This window comes from Epinephelus fuscoguttatus, linkage group LG23 (assembly GCF_011397635.1).
Source record: "Epinephelus fuscoguttatus linkage group LG23, E.fuscoguttatus.final_Chr_v1".
Lineage (NCBI taxonomy): Eukaryota > Metazoa > Chordata > Actinopteri > Perciformes > Serranidae > Epinephelus > Epinephelus fuscoguttatus.
Window position 1 is genome coordinate 21,857,007 of NC_064774.1, and position 12,149 is coordinate 21,869,155.

Consider the following 12,149-nt stretch of genomic DNA (forward strand, 5'->3'; position numbering starts at 1 on the left):
TAATCTAAAAGGTTCAGCAGGATATTGTAATCAACATTTCTGCAAGGCATTCATGCTTTGTGTTCCATTACAAGCTCTTTTGAAGTGAAGGGCTGAAAGTAAAGCAAAATGCTGTAATGGAATTTTTATCCAAACATAATAGTTACACTATCAAACTTGACGTTCTTCAATGTGCCGTCATTTTTCGAAGATTTTAAAGTACTGAGGAGTATTGATGGATTACTAAACGGGCAAAATGTAAATGCAAAGTGATTATTAAGAGATGCAAATGACTTAAAAGAGACAGAAAATGACTATAGACAGAGAATGACAAGAAAGAGATGTAAAACAACTATAAAGAGATGCAAAAAAAACCTATGAAGAGATGCAAAACAACTACAAAGAGATGCAAAACATTTACAAAGAGATGCAAAAAAAAGTCTCAAAAACACCTATAGAGTCTTAAAATGACTACAAAGGCAAAAAAAAAAAAAAACTACAAACACCAAACGACAACAAAGAGACACAAAACAACTACAAAGAGATGCAAAAGACTATGAAAAGATGCAAAACAACTATAAAGAGATGCAAAAAAAACCTAGGAAGAGATGCAAAACAACTACAAAGAGTCTCAAAAACACTTACAAAGAGTCATAAAATGACTACAAAGACAAAAAAACTACACACACCAAACAATGAAAAGATGCAAAAAAACCTAGTTTCAAAAACACCTATAAAGAGTCATAAAATGACTACAAATACAAAAAAACTACAAAGAAAGACCGAATGACAACAAAGAGACACAACAAAAACTACAGTCTCAAAAACACATATTAAGAGTCATAAAATGACTACAAAGACAAAAAAACTACAAAGAGATGGCAAACAACAATAAAGACTTGCAGAACAACAACAACGATTCAAAAGACACCTACAAAGGAACAAATTAACCACAAAGACTATACAATTTATTGTGTTGCCATTTTGTGTCTCTTTCAATCTGGAGGTCTTAGTTCCATATGGGAGCAGTGTGTTGTATTTTACGTGTCTGTGCCCAGGGGCCAATTGTCTTATAATTCGTCCATGCTAAGGAGCTACAGTATTTTGTATCATCCAAGTTATACAGCAAATTGTTTTGACAGAACTGTTTTTATAAAGCATTTGGAAAGGTGTGGTCTTTATAAATAATATGTCTTATCTACCTACATTAGATTACTTTAACAGCACAAACTATGAACTTAAGTGACCGTTTGGCATCACTCCATTAGAATAATTCTCTTTTGTAATGCTTTCCTATGAGTTCAAGGTGCACTTATCGATAACTTGTGGGGGGATTCGGGGTGCAAAGCTACTATGCGCAAATCTGCACCTGATATTTGCAGAGACAGCACCCTGTGAACAAGAAAGCTATCTTCATTTCTCTTCGCTGGCCAATTAGTGGTCAGATCAGGAGGTCCCAATGGTTTAGGGAGGCGTAAATACTAACCGTCATTTCCATTCATTTGTATGCGGCTGCAGGTGCACTACCTTATTATGTATTCAAGCCCTAACCTGCCTCCCAAACAGGCCATAAATTAACTTCTTTTAGAGCTTCGGTCTCGGAGAAGCATTGCATCTTTGTTTGAATCCTCTTCACTGGTCCAAAGTTCACAAGGAAAAAAAACCCTCAGAACAAAGGAAAGCAATCAATGTTGTTGGAAAAAAAAACTTGGCGTCATACTGTAAAATGCACATAGACAAATGTATCAGATTTTACAGAGTAGTAAAGAGGTTGATGTACTGCGCTCCGTCAGGCTTTGTCAGTTTGATAGCTTTTGGGTACCTTTTAACACCACCAACAGGGTCGTAAGAGTGGCTTGGATTGCTTTAAATGCTAAGTTGACATTTTTGGGTCCATATCTGCACTCCAGCCGAGAATGTATCCTTTTCACTGGTAGGCGTTCATTTTCCTTGGGCCAGTTCAGTCTAGGGGGGGCTAGGGTTAACAATTTTATACAACAAACTTTTTTGGAATACAGATATACTTGCTAAGAACGTCTGCGCTGATTTTATCAAGTAAGGAGCCACTGATTTGATCACTGTTCTGTTTGCTGGTCAGGAATACTGCAGAGGCCCTTATCTGCGAGCAACAGTCTTAAAAGAATCATTGCTGCAATGCAAAGATGGCATCTTCATCTCCATTCATAAAATGAATGCATCATCTGCATTTGCACGAGCTAGTTAATGCTCTGCGCTCCCTGGCATGCTGTCTTTGTATTTCTCCCTGCAGAAGTTGTTGGGTGTTAAAATGCGCCTGCTAAGTGTTTTGACCCCCCTGGGGACAACTTAACTATGTGTCAAATTAAGGGTGGAGGGGTGGTTCGCAGATAATAAAAACTGCAGCATAAGAATTTTTCAAAGCACACTGTCACTGGTCATGCTAACGTCTACACTTGAGCTTGACAATGTACCAGCCTTGCAGGCCTTTCTTTAAATTGAATGCATAGATTAAAATGACATGCGAGGGGAATTCAAAAAACAGTCGAGGCTGAGTGTGTTCTGTAAATGTGACAGTACAAAATGCCCCAATTGATTTCATGGTTTGCCAGTCATCTTATCTCCAACTACACACTGTAACATATTTTCCCATTTTTCCTATTCATAGTCACTGTCATTCTCCTGGCTCCGAGTTTTAACTTGGAGGTATGGTAGAGAAATGTTTCCGTGACCTCGCCCTATCCTCAGCACACCACAGACTCACTGGAGTGGTATAAAATCCCCCGCAAATCCATTAGTGATTTAAAGAGGCTCATCGATACACCACACACCCTTCCTCTAACCACTCATGTCGTTTTTTTTTTTTAAGGTCGTAAACCAGGCACAGAGAAGGGCCTGGAATTAATTTGATAATCCTCGTCATCATGTTGGTAAATAATAGGTGCACTGGTGGAAATAGCAGTTGGGTTTACCAAATACGGGAGATGAAGAGACTGTTGATTTTTCTCTTTTTCTCAACAGCGTGCAGCAATTGATTATTCTTTATCACAAATACCAGGGTGCATCTGTACTTTCTGTTTCATAGGTCTGCAGAGACCCTCTTATTTCTCAGTGTTATTTGCAGGGGTGTGATAAGCGCACAAAAAGCATTGATGCCAAACACTCAAACCCTTCCACTAAAATCATTTGCCCCAACCTGTTGACAGGGGCATAGGTTTTGTTTCAACATTTGGGGGACGCATATGAAACAGGGGGTCCTCTCTAAGGAAATTTTGAGCCTCAAATGATTTCCTACATTCTGGTGAATTTTTGTGTACAATTTTCTGCATTTTCTGCATCATTTTAGGGTGGAAATGTCTTTTTGTCAACATAAAAGGACTGTGGTACTTACATGTGTTCGATTGGAGGGACATGTTCTAAATAATGAGAAGGAACTTTCACCTGCGTCCCCCAGCCCCGAAATGTACGCCCATGCCTGGTAACTTTGTAACACATATTCAACCTAGAGCTTTGATTCTCAACCTGGACCCAACTGGGCCCAACCTGACAGGTTTGGGCCAGGCTGGGCTGTATTTCTCAAATTTCCCCAGAACCAGGTCAGGTTGGCTCCAATTTCCCGGTGCATGTCGGCGACTGTGTCACGAATGTTTGCTACTGCACTGAAAAGACTTCAGTTGACTTGGGCTTGTAAGAAATGTTTTAATATTTAACAAATAGGGGGGACTTTTTGTATTCTTACAGTGGAAATTTGGGTTTGCAAACGAGCTCGGGTTTAAAACTGATGTTGTGGCTTGGACAGAAACTATGCAAGTTCATGTAGGGTCGGCTTTATCAGAGCTCTAATTCAATAGTATGTTACCATTTGTGCTGTATCTAAAGCAAAATATGCGATTTTTAAAAAGCAGTTGTGTGTGTGTTTTCCTCTGTATTCTTTGACTTTTACACTTAAAATGCTCCCAAACATTGGGGTCAATCTTTGCAGAACTATACAGAATCAAAAAACTTATTGTCTGCTCTTTCCATCAAGCACTGGCTGAAGTCTCCATCTAAACCGTAACCTCCATTTCCTGCAGGGGGTTGTGAAAGCTTGTGTCAAAACCTTTGTGTCCCAGCTCTTTATAAGACAGGACAGCTAAAGTGTTGAGAGGCGTGGACCTTGAGGACCTTTCCTCGGCCATGTGCTTTCTTTTTTTATTTTCGGCTTTTGCTTTTCTTCTTTTGTGACATTCCTGCCAGAGAAAGGGCCCCGTCAGACCAACCTGTCTCCCTCCTAACAGCATGATAACTTTGGTCTTTGGGACCTTAGAAAAACCAAGGGCCTCACTGTAGCAGTGGGTGTGATTTGGTCCACAGGAATGTTAATACAGTACAGTAGGTGGTCTGCTTTATCTTTTTTTTGCCAAAGGACTAAGTATTCTACTTAAAAAGACCCAAAAATATTATATATAAATTCAAAGCATATAAACCAGTGTGTTTTTTAATCACCAAGGCTACCTTGTCTATGAAGTTATACTGGAGACAGAGCCACCCATTTTTTAAAAAATCACAGGGGAAAAATCTGCCAAAAAATATAAAGCGTCATCTCCCCTCTGTGAAGATGTTTCTGTGATGCTCAACATGCCAGCATCCAGCCGCAGGGATAAACAATCATTCAACTGCAAAAATACGTTTTAAAATCCGTCATTTAGACCGCCTGTGTGAGAATTCAGATTTCTCTTCTTCTGTAGTCCTTATTTCCTAACTTGTCAAGGATCTCATGCAGAGCGGCCTATGATGAGTAAGTCTAATCTTTCGAGAATGGTCATGTCACATGCAGGGAAATTTAACATAAAGATTTCCATGTAAGGATTTATGAATGCTGGAAACCACGACCTTCAGCTAAGTTCACCTACACACAGCCCCACACTCAGCCCTGAGAAAGATCCAACATGAGTAATAAATAACTATCAAGTAGAACGTGAACAGTGTATGAGAGTAATACTGCAGTTTCTAGTCTGGTAGTGTAACATTTTGCAAAATAAGGTGATGGCACATTGTTAGATTCGTGCCAGAAACAGCGCATCAGTGTTCGTATCAGCCCATGGGGTAAATTTGCCATTTAAATTTGCACACGGGTGAAATCTGACCTGCAAGTCTGCCAAATTACAGCCACGACATCACACCAACAAAGGGAACTTTGGCTGGAACTACTGATTATTTTCTTGACATATGATTAATCTTTTGGTCTTTAAATGTCAGAAAAATAGTGTAAAATTTAAAAGGTGACATCTTTAAATGTCTTGTTTTGTCTGATCAGCACGTCAAAAGCCCAAAGATATTCTTGTTTTTGAGAGGCTGAAAGGCTGAGAACCATTAAGGGGTTTTCAAAAAAGCTGCACAGTCATTTTCTGTCAAATGATGAACTGATTAATCAGGCAACTGTTTCAGCTCTACGGATTACACATGCCGTTGAGCTAGCTTCAGTTGAAGTAAATGGGACAAGGAGTGACCGTACATTATTGTAGGTCACTAGTTCCCAACATTAGAGGTCACCAAATCTTTACAAGGCCATCTTGATTTTAAGGGATGGAAGAAGAAAACAGTGGGCCAAAATCTCAGCATTTCGTTCATTTCTATGAAGAAAGCTTTTTAAAAATTGTTGTTAGCTTAAAAAAGTGTCAAAGGACAAGGGCATGGTGAACGCCTGAACAGAAGCTGTTTCCACAAAGCCTTCCCTCTTTGCTTAACAGCCTTGTCCTTGTCCTGTCAAATAAGAAGCCTAATACATTTGTATGACTGTTAAAAAATATAAACTCATAAAAAAAAGCATAATACAGACAGAGAATTGTATGAAAGTTTCTGAACAATACAAGGAAAACTCATCTCTGATAAAATATTGTTACATTTTTACATTGTTGCAGTTATTGCGTTCACTATTTGGGGCAATTGTACAGTTTATCAGTTGTTCCATTCTGTTACTGTATTGAATATAATGTGAAATATCCATTAAATATGTCACTTTACTTAATGATTGAAAAGGCGTCCCTTAAGGAAAAAGGTTGGGAACCACTGCTGTCAGTTTGTTGGAACTGTAATCAAATTGCTACAACCTAAGTGTAATTCCTAACTACCAAAAAGAGTTTAAATCTATTAACAGTTTTTGTAATCTGTGTCTTTATGGACTCTTTCTGACTTTAACAAATAAAAACTCCAATAAATATTTTTACCCTTGGTGCTAACGTCCATGGGACCATGAAAGTTAACCACAACCAATCCACAGCCTTCCATCCTGAGAGACGACTGTACATTCAATGTGAGTAAATATGAATCCAACATCTGAAAAAGTATGTACGGTATGACCTTGAGCATTATATTCAATGTGCAGTGGTGTGCTACATCACTACAGACAAAGCAGTTAGATAAAGACATAAAAAAGGTATTCATTCACTGAGCGACGCTGCAATACTTCTTTTCAGACCGGGGTCGATTAGTGTTTGGGCATAGTCGGACGGTGAAGGTCTCACTAAAAGGAAATTCAGTGTCTTTACAGTTTAAGTGATGAGTTTAAAGCGACAATAGGTGTCGCACATCTAAAGAAAAATCAGATTGATTGTATCTACCTTACATTTGTGGCACAAAAGATGTTGACAATAGACTGGAAACTTGTGTGTGGGACTGACAGGGTTTTTCAAACGCTCCTCTTTGAAGAATGGTTATCCAAACTGATACAGCAGTAAAAGCCCTCATTGTACATAATACGAGCCATGAAGCTGTACCCCACATCAAGCTAACCTAATGACGGAATTGAAGAGCCCATGTCTCCATTCATACCGCAATGACAAAATTGGATTCCTCCTGGCTCGCAATCGTGTCCAAAAAGGCAAAAAAAATCAAATCAAATAAATGGAATTGGAGATGGAAAAAAATCACAAGCTGAAAAACTACTCTACATCAGCAGGGTGATCACAGAGAGTGGGCTCATTTCTGAGCAACAATACAAATGGAGAAATGAAGAAAGGGCATGTTTCCCAATGAGGGCAACAAATTAACCCATATTGGCGTAACACAATACAGCAGGAAGAAATGTATGCAGGCACAAAGTGTTGGACTCTACAAAACATACGATAGAATGAGTCACTATACAGACAGAAGGAGGACTGAATGACGAGTCCAGTAAAGTGTTTTAAGGTTAAGGGTTCAAACCATTTCTGTGAATTAAAAGATATTTCCAGTTACGAGAGCTGGGAGGGAAAAAAAGACATTTCTTGAACATTTAACAACTACTAAAATACAGTAGATCAATGTGTACCCTGCCAGTTTCCATTTTTATTTCTACCACCTATCACTATCTCAACGTGTCTCTTTACCCAAGAATCCCAATTCAATCAATATGTAACACAGTGTCTCATATTCAGCACACTGCCTCCCTACAATGGACTGCAGCATAACAACAGCTTCAAGTAAGGCATGGGAACAATTATTCTATTTTCATACAGTGCCGTCCCATCAGGTATCACACCAGATGCTGAGTTCAACTGCTGTTATATTAAATATAACCTAGATTATATTCCACAAGGAGCAGCATTTAGCTGAATCAGAATGGATGAGACACACTGAAAACAAAGTGCAGGTTGACATAAGCGTTTAGGCAGAACGCATCAAATGTCCCCTTGAGTTTCCCCTAGCGGAGGAAGTCAAGGTTTTTACTGTTGGTAGAGGAAACTGAGTGTGTGTGTGTGTGTGTGTGTGTGGCGGTGTGTGTGTCAGCTGCTTGAGGGCACTTCTACCAGTGCAGATTATATGACAGATGGTGCTGCAGTCCAGGACATAATGAATGTAATTGTCAAATAAGGATACAACCAGCAATAATGTTAATGATATTCACAAACAGGGCAGGTGGGGGGGGGGGGGGGGGTGCACATTATGGATGTTAGTCACACATCTGAATCACAAGGAAAGAAGCCAAACCCTGGTCGAAAAACTACTCATGACAGATCCCCTTCCAAGTTCACAGCTGTTATATTACTCAGGATGAAATCCAATGAAGGTTGAGCTACATTTCAAACACTGATTTGGAAACGAAGGGCATCGTTTTTGCGGCGATGAGGAAAAACTTCAGATCCGTCTCAGAGTGATAGGCATGGTTACCTTTCCCACTTTGATTCTGATGTTGAAAGAGCTGTCCTCACATCAAAGCATGCGGTGCAGTGGCCCCCTCAACCCTGCACTTCTCTCAGACACAGGACAGCATGTCTTCCTCAGCAGGGGCATCCACTCCACTCACCACCCTGTCTTTCCATACGTGTGCATTAAATAATGATATTTGCTGTGCAGTCTTCAGTGAAATATAAATGGAATTCTACACAGCCGTAACAAATAACTTGCATATTTTATTCTCAACACAACCTATCATGAAAAATGCAGATGCTCACACCACTGCATCTCCCCTCACACTCCAGTACATAAAACACAGGCCTGCATCTGTTTCTTGATTCAAGCACCTTTGAGAGACACACAATTTATGCTTTCAGCCCATACAAATAATTGCTCTGTATCCAATTTAAAGTGAAGAGAAACCCACAATTAAACTGCATGACCTTATAATGCAAAAACTTCATTCATGGGTATGCATCCAATCTGCAACTTCTTTGCAAAGCTATTGTTTCAAGCACCATGTGAAACCTATCAGTGCTCAACAATCCCCCGGATACATCAGATCATAATCCAGCCCTCTTACAGAACGGATTAATTAGTCCGACAGGAAATTGAAATTTTCATATTGGCTATCAATATGTTGCGAATGATCGGCGCTGATTACACCTGAACGCATCAATAGCCCAGTTAAAGTAATTAAGAGTGGAGTGCATGCCAAGACTGACATTACAGAGCACATGAACACTGCTGCGGGGATTCATTCATGGGCATTATTATCGCCCTGAGCTGAATCTGCAGATAATTGAGGATGTGCGCACAAACAGAGGGACATGCATTTTGCAGCGGAAAGTCACACTTACCGCGGATTTAGACATGAGTGGTGAAAAGGAGGGATAGCTCGCGTCCTTCCATTCAAAGTATTACCGATTATTTCTCTCTCAAGTGTCTTTGAGGCGCTGGGGCACCGTCCTTACGCACTGTGTGTGAGGAATGGACTTGATGAAAGGGGTCGAAGGAGAGACAACAACGAATCCAAACAGTTGCCTCCAGCCGCTCCGTTCAATATCCCCGTAAAAAGCGCCTCGGCTCAATGTGCTGTGCGTCCAGAATCCGAGTCCTGGTGATGTCGCCGGGAGAAACAGCAGCTTCCTCGTGTGTTGTATCCACGGTTCTGTCCCCTTACATCCCTTTATGGCACAAGGCGTCCTTCTGTGCGGGGGCTACATCACGTCCCATGGAGCTGAAAGGCGAAACGCCAGCAGCCCTCACCACTCACGCACGCAAACACACACAAAAAGAGTATCCAGAAGAATTTCAAAGGCGGGGGGGGGGGGTCTTGTGAGGGAAAAGCTCCGCAGTGAGGGGAAGAGAATCTAAGTTGTTTGGGTCCCAAAAACTGAGCTCTCTCTGCGACTATGACAAACCAATTGTGCGCACTGGCTGGGAGTAATTCTGTATGGAGACCGAGGGTTTGGAGAGCCAGTGAAAGGTGAGAGGAAAAACTCGGATGTGGATTGCCGCTCTCGCCGTATACTCGGGCTCCACCTAGCAGCAAACACTAGATAACATGCTACAACCCAGAGCCTCTCTCTACCTACAGTACTGTATATCTCGCCTGAGGCTGGCAAGGACACCTATGTTATATTACATTCTGTCTGTGCGCCCCTGGCTGCAATATTTATGCCAAATCCACTGCATCTCTCTCTTATAAGTTTCGATGCGTCTTGAAAATGCAACTAGTATAAGAACTGCCCATCAACAGTGCAATAATAGAAATTTAGACCAGATTTTAGCTGGCGACAGAACATGTCAAACACTGACTTTAGGTGTGGCAGACATGGGTGGATTATGACACAATGGGCCCCTGGGCACAGGTTTGCAAAAGGCCCCACCACCTCTCTGACATGGGAGCAAGACACAGTCTTTGTGGAAGTTTTATGTAACTTTGGAGTCGTTCTGCATCTGTTTGTGGTTTTGTATTTCCTTGAGGTCATTTTGTGTCTCCTTGAGGTTGTTTTGTGTCTCTTTGTGGTAATTATGTTTGTCTTTGCGGTTGTTTTGTGTCTCCTTGTTGTCATTGTGTGTCTCCTTGTTGTTGTTTTGTGTCTCCTTGTTGTTGTTTTGTGTCTCCTTGTTGTCATTGTGTGTCTCCTTGTTGTTGTTTTGTGTCTCCTTGTTGTTGTTTTGTGTCTTCTTGTTGTCATTGTGTGTCTCCTTGTTGTTGTTTTGTGTCTCTTTGTCATTTTACATCTCCTTGTGTTTGTTTTGTGTATCTTTGGTCATTTTGTGTCTCCATGTGGTAGTTTTGTGTCTCTTTGTGGTCATTTTATGTCCCTTTATGGTTGTTTTATTTCTCTTTGCAGTCATTTTGTGTTCCCCTGTGGTTGTTTTGTGTCTCTTTGTAGTCTCTTTGTGTCTCCCTGTGTTTGCTTTGTGTCTCTTTGTGGTCATTTTGTGTCTCCTTGTGATTGTTTTGTGTCTCTTTGTGGTCATTTTGTATCTCCTTGTTGTTTTGTGTTCCTCTTTGTCATTTTACGTCTCATTGTGTTTGCTTTGTGTCTCTTTGTGGTCATTTCGTCTCTCTTTGTTGTTGTTTTGTGTTTCTTTGTGGTTGTTTTGTATTTCCTTGTGGTCATTTTGTGTCCCCTTGTGGTTGTTTTGTGTCTCTTCGTGGTCAATTTGCATCTCCTTGTGGTTGTTTTGTGTCTTTTTGTCATTTGGGTCCCTTTGAGGTAATTTTCTGTCTCACTGAGGCAATGTGTCTCTGAGCAAATTTTGGTGGTCTTGTTGCTTTGTTGTCATTTTGTGTCTCCCGGTGGTTACTTTGTGTCTCTTCATAGTTGTTTTGCCCATTTTTGTAGTTATTTTGTGTTTCTTTGCATCTCTTTGTGGTTGTTTTGTGTCTCTTTGAGGTCATTTTATGTCTCCTTCTGGTCAGTACATGTTAATTCAAATGACATTTTCAAGTGAATGCCAGAGGAAGGGCCCAAACTCTTTGGGCCCCTGTGTCTGAGCCTGGTAGCCTAGGGCTGTTCAATAATCCATCCATGGTGGTCGATACGCAAGCTTAATGAAAAATATTTGCCAATGTAAAAAGTAAATCAGTTTATAAACTACATTTCCTGGGGAATACTGTTGCATGATATATGCAAGCAGTTTTCGTTCACAGCATGTCCTCAAAGACGGGTTCAAGGTCCTTTTTCTTGCAGGAAGCTTGTTATTCATACCGATCAATTAGCTGGAGGCTGTTAAAGCTCCATCAACCACTGTATATGTGAAACCCAAGTTAAAAGGTGGGCTAAAAGAAACACTAAGAAATGTTTCTGGTGACCTTTGAACAGTGTGCCAGCTGCACATCTCCAGCTGGAGTAAGCCAGCATTCAACATCTCAATCATCCTATAGCCAATTAATCACTTTAATAATCCTAATTACAATCAAACAATAACAAGTAATCATCCAATCACTCACCCAGTGCTCCACTAATGAGCCCATGCGAACACAGACCTGGTAAAGCACATTTCTGCACTTGTTTCCTGTCTGAGAAACACCTTGAACTCCTGAACGCCCCGATGAAAAATAACTGGCTGCCTGCGTTTGAAAAGATGCAGCGTTATCTCTCCCTGGCACTGCTTTCCATGCAGCCCCGATGCAAATGGATTTCTCCAGGTAGAGCACTGACCAAAGCTGCCTGCCATTACACTTGCATAAACCAGGTAGCTTCAAAGCGACACCTTAATACACTGCTGCCATCTCGGCTACATAAAATATACAAGAACTACAAAATAACAGTCTCCACATTAGCAGTAACATGAATGCTACACCAGTATTGGGGATGCAGATGCCTCCAGACTAATAGGATTCTAGTCAGATTCGGATCAGTTCCTTTTTATCTTTTGAATAACACACTCCTCATGATTACAGTATAAAAAAAGCTTTGCACGTCCTCCATTAAAATGGAAAGGCATTTCAAAAACATGGAAATGAGGGCAAGTTAGACCCTACTATTTCTAGTTTTATTGCAGGAAAAGACAGAAAATCATGAAAGTGATAGGAAACATCC

The 12,149-nt window shown here is 40.6% G+C and overlaps 1 protein-coding gene across 4 annotated transcripts in view; it reads right to left on the reverse strand.

The window, feature by feature from the left end:
• LOC125883407 (adhesion G protein-coupled receptor L3-like) overlaps positions 1 to 9,571 on the reverse strand; it is a 277,555-nt gene extending 267,984 nt beyond the window's left edge. For all 4 annotated transcript variants that reach the window (XM_049567671.1, XM_049567670.1, XM_049567668.1 and 1 more), the window contains exon 1: positions 8,949 to 9,571. The gene's annotated coding sequence lies outside the window, so the exon portion shown is untranslated. The remainder of the gene's footprint in view (positions 1 to 8,948) is intronic.
• Positions 9,572 to 12,149: the final 2,578 nt, after the last annotated feature.